At 45.8% G+C, this 26,260-nt stretch overlaps 1 protein-coding gene across 1 annotated transcript in view; it reads right to left on the bottom strand.

Annotated features, from left to right (window-relative positions):
* ZMAT3 (zinc finger matrin-type 3) overlaps window positions 1–26,260 on the bottom strand; it is a 99,266-nt gene that overhangs the window by 28,051 nt on the left and 44,955 nt on the right. The gene's annotated exons all lie outside the window — the stretch shown is intronic.

The following is a 26,260-nucleotide window of genomic DNA, read 5'->3' as shown; positions in this document are numbered from 1 at the left end:
GTCACCCATATGTGAGGACTAGCATCCTGCTTGTCCTAGGATAATAAACCTTATGAAACTATAGACCAGTGAGCCTAACTTCAGTGCCGGGAAAAATAGTGGAAACTATCCTCAAGATCAAAATTGTAGAGCATATAGAAAGACATGATTTAATGGGACACAGTCAACATGGATTTACCCAAGGGAAGTCTTGCCTAACAAACCTGCTTCATTTTTTTGAAGGGGTTAATAAACATGTGGATAAAGGTGAACCGGTAGATGTAGTGTATTTGGATTTTCAGAAGGTGTTTGACAAAGTCCCTCATGAGAGGCTTCTACGAAAACTAAAAAGTCATGGGATAGGAGGCGATGTCCTTTCGTGGATTACAAACTGGTTAAAAGACAGGAAACAAAGAGTAGGACTAAATGGTCAATTTTCTCAGTGGAAAAGAGTAAACAGTGGAGTGCCTCAGGGATTTGTACTTGGACCGGTGCTTTTCAATATATATATCAATGATCTGGAAAGGAATACGACGAGTGACGTTATCAAATTTGCGGATGATACAAAATTATTCAGAGTAGTTCAATCACAAGCAGACTGTGATACATTACAGGAGGACCTTGCAAGACTGGAAGATTAGGCATCCAAATGGCAGATGAAATTTAATGTGGACAAGTGCAAGCTGTTGCATATAGGGAAAAATAACCCTTGCTGTAGTTACACGATGTTAGGTTCCATATTAGGAGCTACCACCCAAGAAAGAGATCTAGGCATCATAGTAGATAATACATTGAAATCGTCGGCTCAGTGTGCTGCAGCAGTCAAAAAAGCAAATAGAATGTTAGGAATTATTAGGAAGGGAATGGTTAATAAAACGGAAAATGTCATAATGCCTCTATATCGCTCCATGGTGAGACCACACCTTGAATACTGTGTACAATTCTGGTCACCGTATCTCAAAAAAGATATAGTTGCAATGGAGAAGGTACAGAGAAGGGCAACCAAAATGATAAAGGGGATGGAACAGCTCCCCTATGAGGAAAGGCTGAAGAGGTTAGGGCTTTTCAGCTTGGAGAAGAGACGGCTGAGGGGGGATATAATAGAGGTCTTTAAGATCATGAGAGGTCTTGAACGAGTAGATGTGGCTCGGTTATTTACACTTTCGAATAATAGAAGGACTAGGGGGCATTCCATGAAGTTAGCAAGTAGCACATTTAAGACTAATCGGAGAAAATTCTTTTTCACTCAACGCACAATAAATCTCTGGAATTTGTTGCCAGAGAATGTGGTTAGTGCAGTTAGTGTAGCTGGGTTCAAAAAAGGTTTGGATAAGTTCTTGGAAGAGAAGTCCATTAACTGCTATTAATCAAGGTTACTTAGGGAATAGCCACTGCTATTAATTGCATCAGTAGCATGGGATCTTCTAGGTGTTTGGGTAATTGCCAGGTTCTTGTGGCCTGGTTTGGCCTCTGTTGGAAACAGGATGCTGGGCTTGATGGACCCTTGGTCTGACCCAGCATGGCAATTTCTTATGTTCTTAAGGAACAAAATATGTATACACTAGATGAGAAGAGAGAGAAGAGGGAGAAAAGGGATATGGTAAGAAATTCAAATACCTCAAAGGTATTAAAAATGCACAAGAAGCATGTTTCAATGGAAAAATCTTCTGAAACAAGGGTCATGATATGAGACTTAAATGGGATAGACTCAGAAGTAACATAAGGAAATATTTCTTTACAGGAAGCGTGGTGGATACATGTAACAGCCCCCTAGTAGAGTCCAAAATAACAACATAATTCAAGCAAGCAGGAGATTCTGTAGGCTCTGTCGTAGAGCAAAAGGAATGGGCATAGATGGGCTCAAAATATTTATCTGCCACCATTTTCTCTTGCTCCACTGCAATAACGTCTCCGTATTCTCTCTCCCGGCCTCTTAAAACATTACAGCTAAATTTTGGTTTCATTCTTTGGTCAGGATCCAAAAATGAAAAGCAACTTTAAAGTCAGACTGTCATGACCCACTGGCCAGTTATGGGGTGACTCCAAGTACAGGAGCAAGTCTGGACTCTGGGATAGCAAGGACTGGACTACCACCAGGGATCATCTGCCTGAATGACCACCTCCCCCTCTGTTCTGGTGGCCGGCAGAACTTAAAGAGCACACAAGTGTCTGATAGGCACCCACTAAACAGGGCAGGGCTGGAACTAGGACAGCACTAAAGTGTGCCCATTAAGCAAGACAGAAAAGACAGGCCACAGATAAGACACACACAAAACCAAAAGGCTTGGGCCTGAACACAGGACAAACAAAACAGAAACAAACTAACAGGACAAGGCAGGACAAGCACACAGAACAGATGACCACCACAGAAAAAAGGCAAAGCTAAGGCTAAGAATCAGAGCATGGACCACAAGACGGAGTAAGGGAACTCCATGCTGAGCCAACAAACTTAAAAAGGCAAGAGAATATTGAGTCATAAGCCTATGAGGACTACGGCCCACTGAGGGCCCCTGCAGGCAGGATCCTTACCCAGACTGACATCAACATGTAGTGAATAATTATACAAAAATAAAACCCTACAGTATCAATTTATTTGCCCTGCTGATACTGCGATTTACCCCTTTTATTACTTATGAGGGCAATTTTCCAAGGTAAAACATTTGAGAACAGCCCATCCTCAATGCAGATAAAAGCAAGGCATGTACTTTTATCCCTCAAACTGCAGGGTTAGGCTAGTAGAGGCAACAATATATACGGTTTTGGCCAGAAAAAGTACCCACATAAACAAGTAACAGGTGTTTTCCTAGGACAGCAGGATGTTAGTCCTCACAAGTAGGTGTCATCATCAGATGGAGCCCAGCACGGGAAACTTTGGCTGGCACACTGAGCATGCCCATCACACCACTATCCACGTGTCCATGCGGGGTCCCTCTTCAATCTTGTAATATAGAATTTCCTAGTGTGTAGACAGATGGAGTCAGGACCAGTGGGTTTATATGCTCCCCTGCCAGCAGATGGAGACAGAGCAAGCTGATGTCACAGTATATATAGCCCTGCATTGATCCCAGCCTGCTAGTATTCTCTGCCTCCAGCAGATGGTGAACATGCATCTCTCTATGGGGACTGCTTTGAGCTTTTTGAAAGAAGAAAGCCTCACTCTCCTGCAGTGATACCAAAAGATCCCTACCCCAGTTGAGAATTACTGAGGCGATTTCCATGCTTCTTCAGAGGTGTGCCTTAGTCCGGTAGCTGGGTTTCCCAGCATGGACTTAGCTGCTAGTTCAGCTGAAAGGCAGCTGGTGCAGGAGGTCAAGCGTGGCAGTGACAGCAGAAGCCCTCTCCCCCCCGCAGCCAGAGACCGTTTCTGTACTCAGCTGGTAAGCGCTGAGCTCAGGTAAGGTTAAAAAAAAAGGAGAAAGTTTTTTCCTGAATCAGAGGTAGTTAGAGGGGTTTCACAGTTTCCTCCAGTCTCCGTTCTTAGCACGCCGTACCAACTTTCGTTCCCACTCCCATTGGGGGTGGGGAACTGGGCAGCCTGACGGGTTGAATGGCCCCTGGTGGGCTAGGCCCCGCACTTAGGCTTTTTCTTGCACATCGCATGGTAGCCATGGCGGCCGTTTTCGCGCACTCTTGTGCATGTTCTGCTGCCCTTTGTAGGCCGTCTGTGTGTGCAGTGTGTCTGCTCTGCACACGTGTTGTATGCTTGTTTTTTTTTGGGCGTTCTTTTTACACACAAATTTTTTAAATACTTTACTTGGCGCATGCGCCTTGCCGCACTTCCTTCTAGGCGTTTTTTTGTTTGGCGCATTTCATTTTTGAGCGCAAGCCATTCCAACATACGTTTACTGCAGTGATGGCGCCGGTAAGCAAGAAGCCTAAGCATCTTCCTATTTGTGTTGCCTGTCATATTAGGGCTTCTCAGCCTGATCTGGCTTCTAACATGTGTCAGCGCTGCTCAAATGCTCAGGGACAGTTGTCCTCCTCAGATTTTGCTAAATCTGGCTCTTCCCATTCAGAGGATGGGTTGGTCACGGCCTTGACTGGGGGGGGGGGGGGGGGGTGGGGGAGAGACACGCCAGATTTTTGTTCTCCCTCGACTGGCTCCTCTGCTGGCAAGGGCAGTTCTGTGGGACCAGCTCCAGTTCCTTCTGGGCTTGGTCTGGAACCAGCTGCTTTTTCTTAGGTGGAATTTTTCAAGGTTTACAAGCCTTTCTTCAGGCGCAGACCTCTACTTCCCCCATTTCTGTCTAGTCGGACCCTCAGCCGCTGGGTTCCTCCCTTTTCCAGTCCTATGCTTAAGTGCTGAGGGCTCGCCTCGGCTCTCTGCGGGTGTTCCCGACAGGAATCCTGATGGCACTGATTTATTTATTTATTTAGAACTTTTCTATACCGACGTTCATATAGAATATCATATTGGTTTATATGGAACTAGAGTAACAAAGAGGCAAAGTTACAATGAACAGGGGAAATAACTTGGAGGTGGGGGTCAGAATTACAATGAGATTAAAGAAGTTAGGAGGTCAGAAGCTAGCAGAAAAATTATGTACTAAATTATATACAACAGTTATGTACAATGGATTTTATACAGTGCTTGATTTGCAGTTAGGACGGTCAAAAGAAGCTTAGGTATGCAAGAGGTGGGGAGGACAGGGGTGACTAGCTAAAACCAAATTGGATTAACTGGGAGGCAAAAGGAAGTCTACTGATAGATCACTGGTTAGTATATAAAGGGATATATACCTTGGCTTAGATACCATGAATTATATGCAGTTAGGACAGTGTAAAGTGCTAGTGTGTAAAGAGGGGAGAGGAATAGCTGGGGAGGGGCGAAGGGAGACAGATATTGGAAAGGGTGACATGGCTATGTGAAGGACATGGCTATGTGAAGGCTTGCTTAAACAGCCAGGTTTTTAGTTTTTTTTAAAGGTTTGGGTACAGTGTTCCAGGCGTAGATCTGGGGGCATGGAGTTCCATAGAGTAGGTCCTGCTAAGGAGAATGCCCGCTCTTTGGTAGAGGTAAGGTGGGAGATGGAGTATGGAGGGTTCCTTTATAGGCGGATCTGACTGGTCTGTTAGATGTATGGTATTTTAGAGAGTCATTTAGCCAATGAGCGTGTTGGTTGTGAAGAGACTTGTGGATGATAGTAAGGCTCTTATGGATTATTCTGAAGCGAATAGAGAGCCAATGGAGATCTTTGAGTATGGGAGTAATGTGGTCTATGAGGATTCTGGCCGCAGAGTTTTGGAGCATTTGGAAGGCTTTGATGGCAGTTATCGGAAGGCCTAGGAGCAGAGAGTTGCAATAATCGATTTTTGAGAATAATGTGGCTTGGAGGACTGTACGAAAGTCATTGAAGTGGAGAAGGGGTTTTAATTTTTTTAAAACTTGGAGTTTAAAGAAGCCGTCTTTTATTGTGGTGTTGATAAATTTTTTTAGGTTCAGCTGATTGTCCAGCATGACACCTAGGTCTTTTACATGGAGGGCGGTCGATGTGTTCGGATCAGGAGGGGAGGGGTGGTTTTGGTCGGGAGAAATGAAAAGAAAATCCGTTTTTGCTGGATTGAGGGCGAGGTTGAGACTGGTGAGCAACAGGTTAATCAAATTAAGGCAGTTGTCCCATGTCTTGATTTAGAGACAGATTCGGTTATAGGAATGAGGATTTGTACATCGTCCACATAGACAAAGTGGGTAAGGCCTAGGTTGGATAGGAGCTGGCAAAGGGGGAGAAGGTAAATGTTGAAGAGGGTTGGGGAGAGGGAGGAACCTTGAGGGACTCCCCGAGTAAGGTTGATGGGAGTGGATTCCTTATCCAGTTCTAACCTTATAGTGTCTGCCATTAAGGAATAATTGAAACCAGTGGTGGACAGTTCCTGAGATACCTATTTCTGTGAGACGGTTTAAGAGAATGTTGTGATTGATGGTGAACGCTGATGAGATGTCTAATAATGCAAGGATGAATGATTGGCCCTTATCTAATCCCTTGATGAGGGGGTCAGAAAGGGATATTAGAAGTGTTTCTGTGTTAAAGAATTTACGGAAGCCAAATTGGGAGGGGTAGAGAATATTTTGCTTTTCTAGAAACTCGGTCAATTGGGTGTTGACTACCCTTTCCAGGAGCTTTGCTATGAATGGGTATAGGTATAGTCAATAGTAATTTTGAGGGGATGGGATCAGAAGGGTGTGAGGAAGGTTTCAGTTTCTTTAGGAGAGTTTCAATTTCGAGGGAGGAGGTGGGCTGGAAGGAACTAAAGGAGGATCCAGGTAGGCTGGGGTTGTTGTTAGGAGGTGGGGGGGGGGGAAAGAGTGAGCCTTAGTAAGAGTGGAGATTTTGTCCAGGAAGAAGACAGCTAGTTCATCACACTTCCTTTTTGCTTCGTTTTCTGAGAAGGGGGGAGGTGGCGTTTTAATGAGATCTGAGACATACGAGAAAAGGGCTTTGGCATCATATTGAAAGTTATGGATTTTGAGTGCGTAGAAGTCTCTCTTTGTTTTGAGGATAGTAGATCTATAGGTGTGGAGAGAGGATTTGTAGGATGCCTGCATAGTGGCGGACGGTTCCTTGTGCCATTTCTTTTCTTTGGTTCTTAGTTCATGTTTTAGTTTTTTTAGTTCTGATGTGAACCATGGTTTTTTGGATTTAAGGGCGGGGTTTAATTCTTTAGTCATCAGTGGGCAAATTTTATTAGCAATATTGTTGGTTAGGTGAAGACAGGGCAGATTCTGCATTGGTAAGGTCTAGGTTCTTGATGTCTTTGGCGAGGAGGGAGATTAGGTCTTCTTTGGCGCAGGGTTTTCTGAAATGGATAATATTTTTGTGTGGAGGGGGGAGGCTCAATTTTTTGATGGCAAGATGGGCTTTTATAAGAGAGTGGTCTGACCACGGTACTGAAGTGCAAGAGGGGGTGTCGGTAGCAGAGATAAGGGAGTTTATAAATATTAAATCAAGTGTGTGTCCTGTTTTATGTGTGGGGCTAGAAATAATTTGTTTAATCTTATGGCTTCCATGGATGATAGAAAGGCTTCACAGTTGGGGATAGTGGGACCTTGTCCACATGGAGATTAAAGTCTCCAAGAATAATGGTTGGGATGTCGATGTTTAGGTTGTCAGCTATAAATTCAATGGTAGGAGAGGGACTGGTATCTAGTAGACCTGGGGGGGGAGGGGGGGGGAGGTGTATACAAGGCAAATTTGTAGTTGTGTGGATTTGAAGAGGCCTATTTCAACTGTGGGAATGGTGTTAATGGATTGAGGGATTAGCCTTAGTTCTTTTTTGGCGGCCAGTATAAGGCCTCCGCCTCTTTTTTTGTGCCTAGGTAGGAAAATGATGTCGTACAGTTGTGTGGGAAGTTGATTAGTGAGAACTAAGTCTGTAGGTTTGAACCATGTTTTAGTTATTGCGCAGATCTCAGGCTGAGTGTCTAAAAGGAGGTCATTAAGGATGGGTGTCTTTTTGACAGCGACTGGGCATTGAAAAGGATGAGGGAAAGAGCAGTGAGGCCTAGAAATTGGGTGAGACTGGTACCAGTGTTCTTGTGAGAGGATGAAGAGAGTTGGAAGGGATTGTTTTATGGAGGTGATAGCGGTATTTGAGGGTGGGATAGGATCGCAGATGGTAGGGAGAGGGAGAAGGCTAAGTAATGGCAAGGAGAGTTGAAAGGAGTCGCTGTTGAGTGGTTGTATAGAACTAGGAATAGGGAAGGAAGAGGGTGGAGTAATCGAGTTTGATGGAGGAAAGGGAATAGAAGGTTATCCAACGTTAAGGTCCTGTAGGATGGTCATGTACCAGGGACCGAAGTAAGGGGGTTGGGAAGTAGTGAGGATATATTGTAGACTTAGTATCTTATGCTGTTGGGAAGGGATTGTGAAAGCCAGGAAAGAATCTGAGTCAGTTGCTCGGTTCTTGTATGTGAAAGAAGAATGGGAATAGGAAGATCACAAAGAGGGCCACACAAAGGAGTGCACTAAGGGGCAGGCCCCTTTGGTCGCGCTCCTTCGGCGTGCAGTGCCGCAGTTGAGTGCCCTGCTTTAAAGGACTTGGCGAGCGTCATCTCCAGCGGATGATGTCCCAGCTGCACCTGGCCTCCGATTGGCCTGGGGGCGCTGTTTGCGTAAGGCCTCGTGGTTCCCTGGTCAGGCAGCAGCGCGGGTTGGTCGGCCTCAGCTCCGGGTGGCGGCACGGCAGTTTGCGATGTCCAAGTCGGTCGGCCGGCATGGATGGAGGCGGAGAAGGGGTCTCTTACCCCAACCGTGCTGCGGTGAGGTCCAGCAGGTAAAGGGAAGGCGCCGCAGTTGAGCGCCCTGCTTTAAAGGGCTTGACGAGCATAGTCTCCGGCGGATCCTGATTCCCTGGAAGATGGGAAATTCCTCCAGGGCTGGATCCGTATTGAACCAGTTCTTTCATAGAGATGAATTGTCAGCCCTGATTTCCCTGACCTTGAAACAGCTGGGTGTTCCTAGTTTGGATGCTATGTCAAAGCAGAGGAAGAATCCCATTTTGGTTTCCTTACGTAAAGCCTCTTGCTTTTTCTCGGTGATGGATGCCATCCAGCAACTGATTGATCTGGAATGGGATGCCCCAGAGGCAAATTTTAAAGGGAGTCAGACATTGGAAGGCCTGTACCTCCTGGATCTGGCTGTTAGAGAGCGTTTGCGTTTTCCCAAAGTGGATGCTCTGGTATGTGCCGTGTCTAAGCGGACTATCCCCGTGGAGGGAGGAGCAGCCTTGAAGGATGTACATGATAGAAGGACTGAGGCTATTGACTCATTTTTGAATGGAAACCTTACGCTCTGTAATAATGGCGGTGCAATCAGGGGAATTTCTGACTTCCTTGGATCTGTCAGAGGCTTACCTTCATATTCCCATCCAATTGAAATACCAACGCTTTCTATGCTTTGCAGTGTTGGCATGTCATTATCAGTTTCGGGCGCTGCCTTTTGGTCTAGCCACCGCTCCCAGAACATTTTCCAAGTTTATGGTGGTGGTAGCATAGCGGCCTTGTGAAAAGAAGGAATCCTGGTATACCCATATTTGGACGATTGGCTGATTTGAGCCAAGTCTCAGGAAGAGAGCCACCTGGTGACACACCAAGGTGATCTCCTTATTGCAGGAGCTCGGTTGCATGGTGAACCTGACCAAGAGCAATCTTCAACTATCCCAGTCGTTGGAGTATCTGGAGGTCCCGTTCAACACGGGACAGGACAGAGTTTTCCTACCAGAAGTTTGGATCCAGAAATTGATGTCTCAATTGTGTCAGTTGAACACCATATGCCTAACAGTGTGGTCCTACCTATAGGTACTCGGCTTGATGGCAGCTACCCTGGAAGTGGCGCCATGGGCAAGGGTGCCTATGCGTCCTCTTCAGTGCTCTCTATCATCTCGTTGGAACCCGCAGTCTCAGGATTCTGTGGTTCAGCTCCACTTGCCAATGGAAATCTGCTCCCGCCTTCATTGTGGGTTGTGGGAGGATCATCTGAGAAAGGGAGTTCCCTTGCCCACTCCGGCCTGGTTGGTACTCAAGAAAAAAGATGCGAGTCTCCACGGTTGGGGGGCTCACTGTCTGGAGTTAACAGCCCAGGGGGCTGGAATGCTGAAGAGTCCCACTGGAACATCAATCACCTGGAAGCCTGGGCAGTAAGGCTGACATACTTATAGTTCAGCCACAGGCTGCGGAATTAAGCGGCTCGCGTGATGTCAGACAACTCGACGAGGGTGGCCTACATCAATCGCCAGGAAGGAACCAAGAGCCATAAAGTGTTGCAGGAAATAGACCAGCTGATGAAATGGGCGGAAGGTCATCTGCCGATCTCGGCCGTTCACATTGCAGGAAAAGACAACATAAGAGTGGACTTTCTCAGCATGAAGCGTCGGAACCCAGGAGAGTGGGTGTTGTCAGCTGAGGCATTTCAGCTGATTGTGGATCGCTGGGGTATTCCGTTCCTAGACCTGCTGGCGACTTCTCAAAATGTGAAGGTTCCTCACTTCTAGAGTCACAGGAGGGATCAGTGGTACCTGGGAATAGATGCTCTCATACAGGTCTGGCTGGAAGACAGATTGCTTTATGCCTTTCCTTCGTGGCCCTTGCTGGGCAGGATAATTCGCAAGATCGAAGGTCACAATGGGGTAGTACACCTGGTGGCGCCGGACTGGCCCAGGCATCCATGGTATATGGATTTGTGACGACTCCTGATCGAGGCACACGTTTGTCTTCTGCTGCACATGGATCTGCTTCAGCAGGGTCCGGTTCTTCACGAGGATCTGACTTGACTCTGTCTTACAGTTTGGCCCTTGAGAGGGCTCGCCTATTAAAGCATGGTTATTCCTCTGCAGTGATTGCCACTTTACTCCATGCTCACAAATTCTCTTCCTTGGCTTAGGTGCGGGTTTGGAGAGTTTTTGAGGCCTGGTGAGAGGAGCGGGGTGTTCTTCCTCGTTCAGTTAAGATCCCTCTTTTTCTGGATTTTTTGCAGGATGGATTGAATAAAGGCTGAGTCTTAATTCCTTGAAGGTGCAGTTTGCAGCTCTTGCTTGTTTCAGAAGCCTGGTGAACGGTGTTTCTTTGTCATCTTGATGTGGCCCATTTTTGAATGGAGTGAAGCACCTTAGGCCTCCCTTGAGGGTACCAGTTCCATCGTGGAGTCTTAATTTGGTGCTGGACTTTTTGGCAAGCCCTACGTTCCGACTACTTCATAGTCTTTCCTTACAGTTGTTGACTTTGAAGACTGTGTTCCTGGTAGCTATTTGTTCTGCGCGTTGGATTTCTGAGCTGCAGGCCTTTTCTTGCCGGGAGCCGTTCCTTCTGATGACTCTGGGGGCATTACAACTGTGTACTCTTCCATCCTTCTTGCCCAAGGTAGTCTCAGACTTTCATTTGAGTTAGTCCATCTCCTTGCCATCCCTGGATAAGATCAGGGATGTGGAGAGGTTTCGCATTTTGCGCTCCTTGGATGTTAAACATCTTGTTGTGCAGTATCTGGAGGTCTCTGAGTCTTTTCGAAAGATGTAAAAGCATGTTTGTTCTCCATGGAATGGAGTAAGCAGGGCGCTCCGGCTTTGTGGGCTACCATAGCTCGTTGGATTAAGGAACATAAGAACATAAGAAAATGCCATACTGGGTCAGACCAAGGGTCCATCAAGCCCAGCATCCTGTTTCCAACAGTGACCAATCCAGGCCATAAGAACCTGGCAAGTACCCAAAAACTAAGTCTATTCCATGTTACCACTGCTAATGGCAGTGGCTATTCTCTACGTGAACTTAATAGCAGGTAATGGACTTCTCCTCCAAGAACTTATCCAATCCTTTTTTAAACACAGCTATACTAACTGCACTAACCGCATCCTCTGGCAACAAATTCCAAAGTTTAATTGTGCGTTGAGTAAAAAAGAACTTTCTCCGATTAGTTTTAAATGTGCCCCATGCTAACTTCATGGAGTGTCCCCTAGTCTTTCTACTATCCAAAAGAGTAAATAACCGATTCACATCTACCCGTTCTAGACCTCTCATGATTTTAAACACCTCTATCATATCCCCCCTCAGTCGTCTCTTCTCCAAGCTGAAAAGTCCTAACCTCTTTAGTCTTTCCTCATAGGGGAGCTGTTCCATTCCCCTTATTTTGGTAGCCCTTCTCTGTACCTTCTCCATAGCAATTATATCTTTATTGAGATGCGGCGACCAGAATTGTACACAGTATTCAAGGTGCGGTCTCACCATGGAGCGATACAGAGGCATTATGACATTTTCCGTTTTATTCACCATTCCCTTTCTAATAATTCCCACTATTTATTTATTTATTTAGAGGTTTTTATATACCGCAGTACGTAAAAAGATACATCACCGCGGTTTACAATTAACAAAAATTAGCAACAGGCTTTACAGATAACAGGTATATACGATAACCGGCAGTACAGATCGTAAACCATAAAATAATATAATGTTTTACATATAAATAAAATGATTTCGGAAGAAACTAAAATAATTTATGAACTAATACAACAACTTTGGAGCATAATATTCAATAATAGAGCTGGTAGAAGCCACAGGACGTAAATTGAACAAAGGATTCTGTTTGCTTTTTTGACTGCCGCAGCACACTGTACCGACGATTTCAATGTGTTATCCACTATGACACCTAGATCTCTTTCTTGGGTTGTAGCACCTAATATGGAACCCAACATTGTGTAATTATAGCATGGGTTATTTTTCCCTATATGCATCACCTTGCACTTATCCACATTAAATTTCATCTGCCATTTGGATGCCCAATTTTATTTATATTTATTTATTTTTTTAAAAACTTTTCTCCAATACCTTGAAAATTCAGAGCTAGAAGTAATCGAGAGAGCGGTGTTATTTGTAACTTTATATTCGGAACAAGACTTTAGTTTAATTATGAAAGCGTACTTTAAAAATATAAATGTGTTATACCAAGGTCAAAGTGTTCGAATGTACCCTGACTTATCTAGACCGACTCAACAACGTCGTAAAATGTTTCTTTCAATGAGACCTGAGGCACAGGCTTTGGGAGCAAATTTCCAACTTCGCTACCCATGCAGATGTGTGTTGAAATTTTCAAATAATACCTTTATATTTTTATATTTATATTTGAGGGAGTTCCTACTTAGTAAAAGACAACTTCCCACAAATGAAGGTCCATTGTAATAAGTAGTGCAGCGTATCGTCAAGTTACGTGTTTAGTTACTTAAGTATTCTTCTCAGTGTATAAGTAAATACGCCCCCCCTACATATTTCTGTTGTAAATTTCTGAGATATGATATGGATCCAGGATCATGTAAAGTGTACTCTGGAAATATGTAATAATTTTTGTTGTTGCTTGAGAATTCCTTTCTTTCTAATATCTCATGGAATGTATTTCATACAAAGTGTATTCTTTGTTAAATTTCAGTAAACTGATAAATAAAAAATTTAAAAAAAAAACAAAAAAAAAAACAACTTTTCTATACCGTCGCTAAGCTATGTACCATCGCAACGGTTTACAAATAGGCACAAATAATGTATATATAGGTGGGTATCGTACATTCTAACAAGTGCCAACAAAAAAAACGGTAACAATATCGTTAATAAAGATAAATTTTTGGATAGTGATGGATTAGTTCTGGGAAGGTTTATTGAGGTACTTTATTTCGGTCTATGTCTCTACTGTACTATGTATTTATAATATTGTGGTGCCATTTATACTGGCTGCGTTTTTCTGTATTTTTCATTCTCTCTTTCCCTCTCTACCCCACTGTTTCTTTTGGAAATGCTTGCTTAAAGAGCCATGTCTTTAAGGTTTTTTTAAAGGATTTGATGTCACTCTGTAATCTTAGTTCAGTGGGCATTGTGTTCCATAGAAAGGGCCCAGCCAGTGATAAAGCCCTTTCTCTTACTTGGGTTAGTTTTGCTGATTTTACTGTAGGGATTGTTAGTAGTGCCTTGTTAGCCGAACGAAGGTTCCTTTGCGGTACATGGACTCTTAGAGCTGTATTTAGCCAGTCAGCTTCTTTATCATATATTAGTTTGTGTATTGTGCATAAGGCTTTGTACTTGATCCTGTATTCAATTGGTAGCCAATGTAGTTCTGCTAAAGTTTCAGTTATATGGTCCCTTCTTTTTTTTCCTGTTAAAATTCTGGCTGCAGTGTTCTGAAGTATTTGCAGTGGTCTGATTGATGAGCTGGGGAGTCCCAGTAAGAGTGCATTGCAGTAATCAGTACTGGCGAAAATAAGTGTTTGTAGGATTGTTCTGAAGTGGGCAGGTGTGAGTAATGGTTTCAGTCTTTTAAGGATCATGAGTTTTGCGTAACCTTCCCTTACTTTTAAGGATATGTGTTGTTTTAAATTGATTTCTGGATCCATTATTACTCCCAGTTCTATTTTCTGGTTATTTCCTAGCATTATTGGTGTTTTGACGATTTCAGATTGTTTTCGTTCAAGGTGTAGGAATTCTGTTTTATCAATGTTAATAACCAGCTCCATTTGGGTTAGAAGTTGTTTTATTATGTCAAGGTACATGTTTGCTAATCCTAGTGTTTTATCAATGGAGTCCTCTATTGGTAGAATTAGCTGAATGTCGTCAGCGTAAATGTAATGAATTATCCCTAGTCCTGCCAATAGATGACAAAGGGGTAGCATATATATATTGAAGAGGGTGGCAGACAGAGCTGAACCCTGAGGTACTCCCGTTTCGAGTTTAAGTTTTTTTTGAAAGCGTGTTTTTTATCATAACTTGGAAGAACCTATTGCTGAGGTAAGATTTAAACCAGTTAATCGTTTTGTCACATAATCCTATTTCTTCTAGTCTTTTGAGTAATGTTTGGTGGTTTACCGTATCAAAAGCTGCGGATAAGTCTAGCATTATAAGGATGTAATGTTTGCTGTTATCGAAACCTCTTAAGATGTTGTCGGTTAATGAGAGGAGTAATGTTTCAGTGCTGTAGTGTTTACGGAAACCGTGTTGCGAAGGGTAGAGTATGTTGTTTTCATCTAGGTGTTCAGCTAATTGTTTTTGTACTGCTTTCTCTATCAATTTGGCTATTAGTGGGAGGTTAGAGACTGGACGGTAGTTGTTGAGAATTAGGGGGTCACTGTTTTTCTTTTTTATTATTGGTTTTATAATTGCCCCTTTCAGTATGTCTGGCATTTTTCCTTCAGTTAGGGATAAGTTTATGATGTTTGTTAAGGTTGGGGCTACTACCTTGGTGATCTTTTTTATCTCTGTTGTGGGTATGGTATCAATCATATGGGGGGCGGGGTTTGTATTTTTTATCATTGATTCTACTTCTAGTTGTGATATTTCTTCAAAGTCTGACCATAGGTTAACATCTCTCTTTTGCATTATGATTGCTTGTTTGGTGTTATTTGGGAGCTTATTTCTTAGGTTTGATATTTTGTCACTAAAGAATTGGGCTATTTCGTTACATTTAGTTTCAGGTATGCTTTGAGTTGACTCTTGCTTATCGGATGTAAGATTTGTTACTATAGTAAAGAGGGTCCTTGGGTTGTTGGCGAATTTTTCTATTTTATTACTATAGTATTCTTTTTTAGCATTTAAGATTAGTTGTTTGTAGTAAGCTAGGTGTTTCCTGAATTTGGTTAGGTTTTCAATTGTTTTGTTTTTTCTCCATGTTTTTTCAAATTTTCTGAGTTTTCTTTTTGCATCCTTTATTTTTGTATTGTGCCATTGGTTATTTTGTTTTGTTTCTTTGATATGTATTGTTTTCAAGGGGTTTACTGTATTGGCTATTTTTTTTGTTGATTCTAACCAATGGTCTGTAGCTAAGCAACAGTCTGTAGGTGGTATGTTGGTTAGTTCGTCTTCTAATTTGTCCTTTAGTTCTTCGCAGTTGTAGGGTGGTCTATATGTAAGTTTAATGGGGGTTTGTTTTATTATGGTCTGATGGTGTCGAATTTTAATGTCTGATTGGATCAGGAAATGGTCAGACCAGGGGATTTGAGTATAGCTAGTTGTTAGGTGTTCGATGTATTTATTGTTTATAAAAGTTAGGTCTAGAGAGTGTCCAGCTCTGTGTGTTGGTTTATCTGTAATTAGTGTGAACTCAAGTGCTGCCATGGCATCCATTAGGGTTTGGCAAGTGTTAGATGGGGGATGGGTATCCAGTCTCACAAGGTCTTCCTGCAATTTATCACAATCTGCTTGTGATTTAACTACTCAGAACAATTTTGTGTCATCTGCAAATTTGATTATCTCACTTGTATTTCTTTTCAGAACATTTATAAATATATTGAAAAGTAAGGGTCCCAATAGAGGAGATGGTCATGGCCACTTATGTGGATGCTGGAAAGCCATTGCCTACTCAGGTTAGGGCTCATTCCACTAGGGCTCGGGCAGAGGTTAGTCTGTTGTCTCCCATCGATATCTGCTGAGCTGCGATGTGGTCCTCCTTACACACTTTTTCCAGCTTTTACTGTCTGGATGTGTAGACCCAGGAGGATGCAGTCTTTGCACGTGTGGAATTGATTGGACTGCAGGCAGACTCCACCCTGTTGGGCATTAGCCTTGGTACATCCCACTGGTCCTGACTCCATCTGTTTACATGCTAGGAAATGGAGAAATTACTTACTTGATAATTTCGTTTTCCTTAGTGTAGACAGATGGACTCAGCTTCCCGCCCTCGGCTGCTGCATGAGTGTGTCAATAGTCCTCCTGCGGGGCTCTGGGTCCCAAGGGATTACTGGTAAGTTTTCATCCAGTCCCTAGCTTGTGGTAGCTAGAATCTTATGTTTGTTCATTGTTTATGGTTGATTGAGTACAGTTTTGGTTATCTATTTTTAATCATGTTTTTAATCAAGTTTTTTGCTAGTCTGTCCACAATTGCTTTTGAAGAGAATACTGGCAGGCTGGGGTCATTGCAGGGTTATATATACTTGCTCCGTCTCCATCTGCTGGCAGGGGAGCATAAACCCACTGGTCTTGAGTCCATCTATCTACATTAAGGAAAACAAAATCATCAAGTAAGTAATTTCTCCATTACGAAAAAATAAAATAAACTAGAAGAAAATCCAACTCCACAGAGTGGCGGGCAGGTTTCCTGAGGACTACTATCCTGCTGTCCTAGGAGAACACCTGTTACAGGTAAGCAACTCTGCTTTCTCCTAGGACAAGCAGGATGGTAGTCCTCACAAGTGGGTGAATACCTGGCTTCAGGCTATTCCGAAACAAGGAGACCAACAGTCACCTAATCAGGTGCCAATGGGCACAATAACCAAGGTGCTGTTGGTAACAGAGGGAGACAGCCTGAACCCAAAAAATAGGCCTGAGACAGGAAGAGTTGGGTTTTACATCTGAAAGATATGTTGGAGGACTGGCCAAAATTGCTATCGCATCAGGCATCCCTGTCCAGACAGTAGTGTGAGGCAAAGGTGTGGAGGGAACTCCATGTCACCGCCTTGCAGATCTCGTCCACGAAAACTGCTTGCAAGTGGGCCACCGAAGCTGCCATGGCTCGAACAGAGTGAACCCTGAATGGCCACCCCCCAGCTGTAGTCCAACCTGCGCATAGCAGAAAGAGATACAACCTGCCAGTCAGTTGGACAATGTCTGCTTGGCTACCGCAACTCCCAGTCGGTTTCAGTCAAGAGAAAGAATTGCGTAGATTGCCTATGATGTGCTGTCCACTCCAGGTAAAAGGCTAAGGCTCTCTTACAATCCAGGCTGTAGAGAGCCTTTTTGCCCTGGTGCGAAGGAGGCTTTGGAAAAAAGGTGGGTAACACGATGGATTGGTTCAGATGGAAATCTGTTACCACCTTCGGCAAAGCTGGAAGTTCGCTGACTCTGGGCGCTGAGGTGACCGCCACTAGGAAGACGACCTTCCAGGTCAAGAACTTTAGGTCACAAAAGCGCAGAGGCTCAAAAGGAGCCTTCATAAGCTGGGTCAGGACTTCACTGAGGTACCAGGACACTGCGGGGGGCCTCAGGGGAGGCTTCACTTGAAGCAGACCCCACAAAAAGCGACTCACAATAGGGTATACCGAGAAGGGCACACCATCCACTACCTGGTGAAAAGCCCCAATAGCACTAAGATGCACCCTGAGTTGGTTTTTAGGCCAGACAGAGAGGTGTAGCAGGTAGTGCAGCAACTTAGGGGTAGAGCAAGAGAACGGATCTAAACCGTGACTCACACACAAAGCAGAGAACCTCTTTCACTTCAAGCCGTAAGACTTCAGAGTAGATGGCCTCCTGGATTCCAACACGACCCAAAACACTGCATCCGAGAGGTCAAAGGGCTGTAAAATCAGCCTTTCAACATCCATGCTGTGAAGGATAAGGCTCAGGGGTTGGGATGACGCAGCCTGCCCCGATCCTGTGAGATAAAGTCTGGGGAGGCCCCCAGACAGATCAGCTCCCTCAGGGCGAGTTCTTGCAGGAGTGGGAATCAGATCTGTCATGGCCAATAAAGGGCGATGAGGATCATGGTCCCCTTGTCCTGCTGGAACTTCAGGAGGGTCTTTGACAGTAGTGGAAGTTGAGGATACGCATACAGGAGACCCCTGCCCCACTGGTGTGCAAAGGAGTCCGATGCTGGCTCACTGTTCTCTCCGATTGGAGCAAAACCAAGCTACTTTCTTGTTGCAGGGGGAGGCCAACAGACCTACATCCAGGGTTCCCCAAAGACGGAAGATCCAATCCGCCACCTCCTGCTTCAGGGACCATTTGTGAGGATAGAACAAGCGACTCAGGCCGTCCACCACTACATTTCTCCACCCCTGGAAGGTATATGGCATACAGCAGGATGCCTTGGGACAGAGTCCATGACCAGATCTGGACCACTTTCTGGCATAGAAGCAGCAATCTTGTGCCTCCCTGCTTGTTGAGGTACCACATTGCCACCTGGTTGTCAGTCTGGATGAGGACCACTTTGTTGGCTAGGTACTCCCAAAACGTATATCGGATCACCCGGAGCGCCAGGAAGTTTATCTGATGTCGTGCTTCCTGAGCAGACCACTGACCTTGGGTGCAGAAATCTTCTACATGGGTACCCCTGCCGAGGTGAGAGGCATCCATGGTGAGCACAGCTTGAGCAGAGGAGGTCTGAAAGGGTACCCCTATCTCCAAGTTGGATAGGGTTTCCCACCATGTCAAGGAGACCCAGAGCAGTTGAGTAACCCGGATGCACACTTGAAGGTCCTGGGTAGCCTGCTGCCACTGAGATCAGAGGGTCCACTGAGCCCTGCACATGTGCAGATGAGCGAAGGAAGTGACATGGACAGTCACCGCCATATGTCCCAACAGCCGCAACATACGGTGCGCTGAGACTTGACGACTCCGAAAGATCGCTCCCGCCAAGGCCATTAAGGTGAGCACACAACCTCGGGGTAAAAACGCCCAAGCCTGCACTGTGTCGAACCTGGCCCCAATGAAGTCCAACTTGTGACGGAACCAGTTGAGACTTCAGGTAGTTGACCAGAAAACTCAAGGTCTTCAGTACCAGAATGGTGGACTGCAGAGAACGCAGTGCTCCCTTATGGGTGTCACTCTTGATGAGCCAGTTGCCCAGGTAGGGAAAAACCTGCACCCGCAGCCTCTGCAAGTAGGCGCCCACCACTGCTAGGCACTTGATGAAAACGCAGGGTGCAGACCAAATGGCAATACTCAGTACTGAAAGTGGTTCCAGCCCATGACGAACTGCAGGTACTTCCTGTGGGTGTGGGAAATTTTGATGTGGGCAAAGGTGTCTTTTCGATCGAGGGACCAAAGCTAGTCCTCTCTGCAGGAGAGTTATTAGGGTGCCGGAAGAGACCATTTTGAACATTTCCCATTTCAGAAATTTGTTCAAGGCCCACAAATCCAGAATAGGATTAAGGTCCTCTGTTTTCTTTAGAATCGAGAAATATCTGTAGAAGGTGCTCCCTCGTTGCCTTGAGGGGAGAGCTCCTTCAAAAGTATTTCCTGATCCACTGAGAGGCCCCAAGTGGGGCATAGGGGAGAGTCGGCTGGGCACCCTGAAAATGTAACCTTTACTGCCGAATAATGGATAGGACCCACTGATCCGAGGTGACGAACGGCCAATGGTCCGCAAAGAACCATAGCCACCTCCGACCAGAGTGCCTGCCATCAAGGGTGCCAGTGACTGGCTTGCACTCCTTCGCAGTCAGTCAAAACCTCGTGGGCAGGGCTTTGCTGGCGTGCTGGCTGAGGCCTAGGAACCCGTGTTTGCCGAGAACAAGCTCTAGGGCCGGCCTTTTGAGACCTCACTCTGGCTGCCATAGGATAGTACGTCCTCGGATGGTAAAAAGGGCGTCTAGGCCCTTGCAGTGAGGATTTCTTGCCCAAGAACTGTTGGGCCAAGGTGCTGGCTGAGAGATGCTGGAGTGTCTCATGATGATCCTTCAGCTGCACTACTGCCTCTTTAATCTTGTCACTGACGAGATCCTCTCTGGTACAAGGAAGATCCACAATCTGTTCTTAAACCTCCAGACAGAGATTGGAGGTGCAGAGCCAAGTCATACAGATGGCACCAATGCCGGTTACTGCCACCCTCGCCGCCATCTCAAAGACATTATAGGCAAACAGACCTCATGCTTGTCGCACTCCAAACCCGCTGGACCACCTTCAGGAAGTCTTCCTGCAATTGCTGAAGCAAGCGCTCAACCAGATCCTGGACCTGTTTCCAGAGATTCCTGGAATATTGGCTCATATACAGCTGTTAACAGGCAATATGAGCCGCCAGCATGGAGCCCTGGAAGACCTTCCTCCCTAGGGTGTACAGGGCCCTGTCATAGCAGCCCGGGGGAGCCAAGGCATGTGTTTGAGAATGCTTTGCTTTCTTTAGGGCAGACTCCACCACCACAGACTGGTGCAGGAGCTGACACCTCTCAAACCCCTTGGTAGGCTGAACCAGATACACCGCATTGGTCTTCCTGTTCACCAGGGACACTGAGATGGAGTACAAAAATGTCATGAATTGGGACAGCTACCACCTCCCTAGGCGCATCCACAAACTGGAGGATCTCCAGTATCTTGTGCTGAATGGGACAGACTCCGCCATGACCCGTACAAAGCCCGCAAACCTCAGGTCCTTGGGAGGGGATCGACGCCTCTCCTCTGGAGGAGACAGTTCAGAGGGCAGGTCCTCGGATTCTTCTGAGGACTCGGACATGTCATCCCCCCCTGGGTCGTAAGGGGCGTCCTCCTCACTCAGGTCACCCGGGGACACCAATCGGGGAGCCTGGACTATGCTCCTGGCCCAAGGCACCGACGACATCGAGAGTCCCAGGGGCTTCGAGCAACCTGGTAGGGGCTCAGGCAACGCTGGCTGTGGGGTTGCCCCAAAAGTGGAGCCATTGGTCCAGACGGCCCATCCTCGTCCAAGGAATCTGCGATGGGAATGGACTCAGTTGGGGGCAGCACCGGTGCTCCCTGGAGCATTGAGGGTGCCTGGGCACCGGCATCGGCTAGGTCAGTAGAGTACCGAGGAACAAGTCCAAATGGTGGCGGAAGGATCCCTCCTCTACCTCACATGCTTCTTACAAAACCGCAATGAGCTATTACAGAACCGCCATTCTTCGCACCAAACGAGATTTCTACGCCAAAAAAATACACGGCTTCCTCTACGACCCGAAAACTCTTTTCTCATATGTTGCAGCCCTCACCACCCCTGCTCCCCCTACCATTCCAGAAGAAGCCTAAAACAAATCTACAGAGCTGGCAATCTACTTTGACAACAAAATCAAAAAATTTACTGGCTCCTCTGGCAACATCATCTAACACCCCTCTTCCACCTAGCCAACCTTACTCCCCAGCTGAACACAGACACTTGTATCTTTTGAACCCACATCAACCTTGGAAATCGAATCGATAATCAAAAACATGAAACCTGCATCACATCCATTGGACCAAATACCTACCAAACTCCTTCTCACCATTCCTAACACTATCTCTAAAGCTATGGCAGACATCATTAATTGCTGCCTCAGTCAAGGATCTGTCCCCGATTCATTAAAAACTGCATCCCTGAAACCCTTATTTAAAAAACCCAACCTGGACCCATCCAACCCTGGAAATTTCCGCCCCATTGCAACCTTACCCTTTATAGCCAAACTAATGGAAAAGCTGGTCAACATTCGACTCACAGACTACCTTGACTCCCACAATATTATCTTCCCTTCTCAGTTCGGCATCAGGAAACGCCTAAACACAGAATCTCTCCTTCTTTCATTAACAGACAATATCCTGATGGGCCTTGACAAAGGCCAATCCTACCTTCTAGCTCTTCTCGACATTTCTGTGGCGTTCGACACTGTAAACCATACAATCCTCATCAACCGTCTAATGGAAATAAGATTCTCTGGCTCTGCACTTCTCTGGTTCAAATCCTTCCTCAACAGGCACTACAAAGTTAAAATAAACGACAAAGAATCCCACTCCGTACCTTCTAATCAAGGAGTACCACAGGGTTCATCACTTTCCCCTACCCTGTTTAATATCTATCTACTTCCTTTATGCCAACTACTCAATAACCTCAACCTCACCCACTTTATATATGCGGACGACGTCCAGATCCTAATCCCCATCTTGGACCCCATCTCTACTACTATGAACTATTGGAACAGCTGCCTGCACACCATCAACCCCCCTCTCAAGTCTCAACCTGGTTCTCAACACGTCCAAAACAGAACTCCTTCTCATCTACTCTAATGACAATAACCCCTTCGCCAATTACACAACCATACCGCTAGTAAACCAGGTGAGAAACCTGGGGGCCACCCTTGACTCCAGACTGAACTTCAAAAAGTTCATTAATACCACAACAAAAGAATGCTTCTTTAAGCTACAGGTCCTAAAACAGCTAAGACCGCTCCTACACGTCCACGATTTCCACTCAGTTCTTCAGGCCATACTGTTTTCAAAGATTGACTACTGCCACACACTATTACTCGGCCTCCCCACCTCTGCTACTAAACCTCTACAGATGCTGCAAAACGCAGCGGCCAGGATCCTTACTAACACACGTCGAAAGGACCACATCACACCAATACTAAAAATCCTACACTGGCTACCCATCCACTATAGAATTCTCTTCAAGACTCTTACCATCATTCACAAATCTGTCTACCAGCAATCCTCACTCCAACTGTCCAGCCCTCTCGAACTCCATATTTCTGCAAGGCCAATTAGATCCACATACAAAGGCTCTCTCCAGGCCCCCCAAACAAATTTGCAGTTCATAAATCCATCCATAAACGAGCTCTAACCTCAGCGGGACCTCTCCACTGGAACTCACTACCCCCACATCTATGCCAGGGACAATGTCATCTCACCTTCAGAAAGAAACTGAAAACCTGGCTGTTCGCTCAAGCATACCGCTGAAGGAACATTTGACCAACCAGTACCGGCCCTTTCACCTCCCCCCTTTTTACCTTCCCACCCATTCCCTTCTCCCCCTTCCCTCCGCACTGGTCCCTGCCCCCCCCCCCCCCGTTTACCTCAACCGCTTAGGACAACTCTACCCATCAAAATTCAGATATATATGCAATCAATTGTTCGCTGACTATTTTGTTACATGGCTCTCCAATTGTACTCGTCTGATCTTCTTCTAACGCCCATGTTTATGCTCCCTGTTTTTTGTAACTTTCCCTTCTATATCGTTAATTGGTTTTTTTCCCCCCAGTTATACTGTAAACTGGTACAATAAGACTTGGTTTTGAGCATCGGTATATTAAAAGAACTTAAATAAATAAATAAACGTTAAGAACATAAGAAAATGCCATACTGGGTCAGACCAAGGGTCCATCATGCCCAGCATCCTGTTTCCAACAGTGGCCAATGCAGGCCATAAGAACCTGGCAAGTACCCAAAAACTAAGTCTATTCCATGTTACCATTGCTAAAGACAGTGGCTATTCTCAGAGTGAACTTAATAGCAGGTAATGGACGTCTCCTCCAAGAACTTATCCAATCCTTTTTTAAACCCAGCAATACTAACTGCACTAACCACATCCTCTGGCAACAAATTCCAGAGTTTAATTGTGCGTTGAGTAAAAAAGAACTTTCTCCGATTAGTTTTAAATGTGCCCCATGCTAACTTCATGGAGTGCCCCCTAGTCTTTCTACTATCCGAAAGAGTAAATAACCGATTCACATTTACCCGTTCTAGACCTCTCATAATTTTAAACATCTCTATCATATCCCCCCTGAGCCGTCTCTTCTCCAAGCTGAAAAGTCCTAACCTCTTTAGTCTTTCCTCATAGGGGAGCTGTTCCATTCCCCTTATCATTTTGGTAGCCCTTCTCTGTACCTTCTCCATCGCAATTATATCTTTTTTGAGATGCAGCGACCAGAATTGTACACGGTATTCAAGGTGCAGTCTCACCATGGAGCGATACAGAGGCATTATGACATTTTCCGTTTTATTCACCATTCCCTTTCTAATAATTCCCAACATTCTGCTTGCTTTTTTGACTGCTGCAGCACACTGCACGCAGCAACAGTGCCAGCACCGACTGCGCAAACTACAGCATCGGTGGCAGCCGCAATGGGGCTGGCGGCTCGATGCCTTGTAGGGCTCGTCCAACCGCCAACCGCACTCTGCGCTTTAACGCCTCCTCAAATGCTGCGGAAGAAAGGACAGGAGGAGGTGGTGTGACCTAGACTCCCCCAGAGCCCGAGGGAGACTGGTATCCAGCACCGGAATCGGTAGGTACCGTCTCGGGCCTCCGGCTTCGATGGAGTGAGACACCTCCTCAGGCCGGGGCTGCTTCGGGGGAATCTCTGTCAGTGCCATCCCAAGCCTGGTCTCATGCGAAGATAGAGATCAGTGACAGTGCTTTCTTGATTTCCCATGGTGCTCGGCCCGGTCTTTCCCCGGCACCAAGGAGATGAAAACATCCCACACCTGGAACAAGAAGAAATGGAAGAAAACCGATCCTCAGCACCCAATTCAACCTGGGGGCCCAGAGGAGAAGGCAACCCGGGGCCGGCAACCACCAGCTCCCCTTTCCCCAAGGGTGTTGAGGCTCTAGATATCGATGCAGAGGGATGATACGTCCTGGGGCCGAACAGCTTCTCCATTTTCTCAAGGGGCGTGGCAACCCTTGGAGGTCCATTTGGGCACAAAAGTGCCCTTACATCGTACGTGCCCCCAGGCACAAGATACAGACTTCATGAGGGTCTGTAATGGACATGGTCCAGTGGCACTGGGAGCACCGGCAAAACCCCAACACCATTTCAAAAAGTAACCGACAAGTGATCAATGGTGAGCGGTCACCAAGAACCAGCACCATCGGGGATCAACCGCAAGGATCGCAGAAACTTACTGCAATGCCCACTAACTAGGGCCAGGACGATGTCAAGGAACCTGGCGCAGGAACAGAACTGAGAAAATCTCAAATGTGGAAAGTTTTCGGGGAAAAAAAAGAGCACGAGCTTCACATCCGTGAGACAACAGCTCCACAGAAAAGAAGAGACTGAAGAGGGACCTTGCATGGACGTGTGGATAGTGGCATGCCAGTCAAAGTTTCTAGAAACTTTGAGAAAAGGTTTCCGTGCTGTGCGCTATCTGATGATGTCACTCACTTGAGAGGACTACCATCCTGCTTGTCCTAGGAGAAACATTTCTGCAGGGACAATAATCTAAGCAAAATCCATTCAGGTAGTTTTGCTTTGATAACTAGTGCAAATTTCACAGATAAAAAGACTCACAGAGTTTGTGCTAATGTAGGCAGTTATTGCACATATAGAGGTAGATTTTCAAAGGGGTACACGCGTACCCCCCGAAAACCTACCCCAAACCTCCCCTGCGCGCGCCGAACCTATTTTGCATAGGCTCGGCGGCGCACGCAAGCCCTGGGACGCGCGTAAGTCCTGGGGCTTGCATGGAGGGGCGTGTCGGGGGCGTGCCGGGAGTGACGCACCGTTTCGGGGGCATGTCGCAAGTGACGCTGCGTTTCGGGGGCGGCGCCGCAGGCGTGGTTTCGGCCCGGGGACGTTCCGGGGGCGTGGTCGCGGCCTCCGGACCAGCCCCCGGACCGGATCATGGAGCGCAGCAGCCGGCCCGGCGCACGCAAAGTTAGGGGGGGGGTGGAAGGAAAGTTCCCCCCGAGGCCGCTCCGATTTTGGAGCGGCCTCGGAGGGAACGGAGGCAGGCTGCGCGGCTTGGCGCGCGCAGGCTGCCGATTTTGGGCAGCCTTGCGCGCGCTGACCCCGGATTTTAATGGATACGCGCGTATCTATTAAAATCCCGCGAACTCTTGTTCGCGCATGCGCAGATTTATAACATCTGCCCCATAATCATTAAAATGTTTTGGATTTTTTTTTTTTTTTACAGTACCATTTATTGTGTTCACACACAAGCTGTGTTGACAAACAGCTCATACACTCCAAATATATAATCAGCAATAGTAAAACAGGCAATATGAAAGAAGCCTTTCTAAATCGCACCCTTTTTTTTTTGCTTGTTTTAATTACTTGAAGAATTACTTTAAAAGAATCTTGCTGGTAATGCTTTCAGTGAGTAGTCTACATGCCTATTAATATCTAAGCAATTGAAATGTAAAACAATTACCAATTAAAAAATAAATTTCTGTAAATGTAATCACGGCAACTAAACATTTGTTAAATGAAGTTATCCATACAAAAAAATTCTGCCGAATCACAGTCACATTTATTGACAGTCTTTGACCTGGACTGAGCTGTCAATTAACAGATTTCATCCATGAGAATGCTTTTTATTTGTTCAAGCCAATTCTTGAAGCCCCCACCTCCAGATTGCATTCAAATGAAGAAGTAAGTAGATACAAAGCTGCTTTGTGGTACTGTTGATTTCCAT

This window comes from Rhinatrema bivittatum, chromosome 9 (genome assembly GCF_901001135.1).
Source record: "Rhinatrema bivittatum chromosome 9, aRhiBiv1.1, whole genome shotgun sequence".
NCBI classification, from domain to species: Eukaryota; Metazoa; Chordata; class Amphibia; order Gymnophiona; family Rhinatrematidae; genus Rhinatrema; species Rhinatrema bivittatum.
Note: the sequence above shows the minus strand (reverse complement) of the source record. Positions and strands in the feature narration are given on the sequence as shown.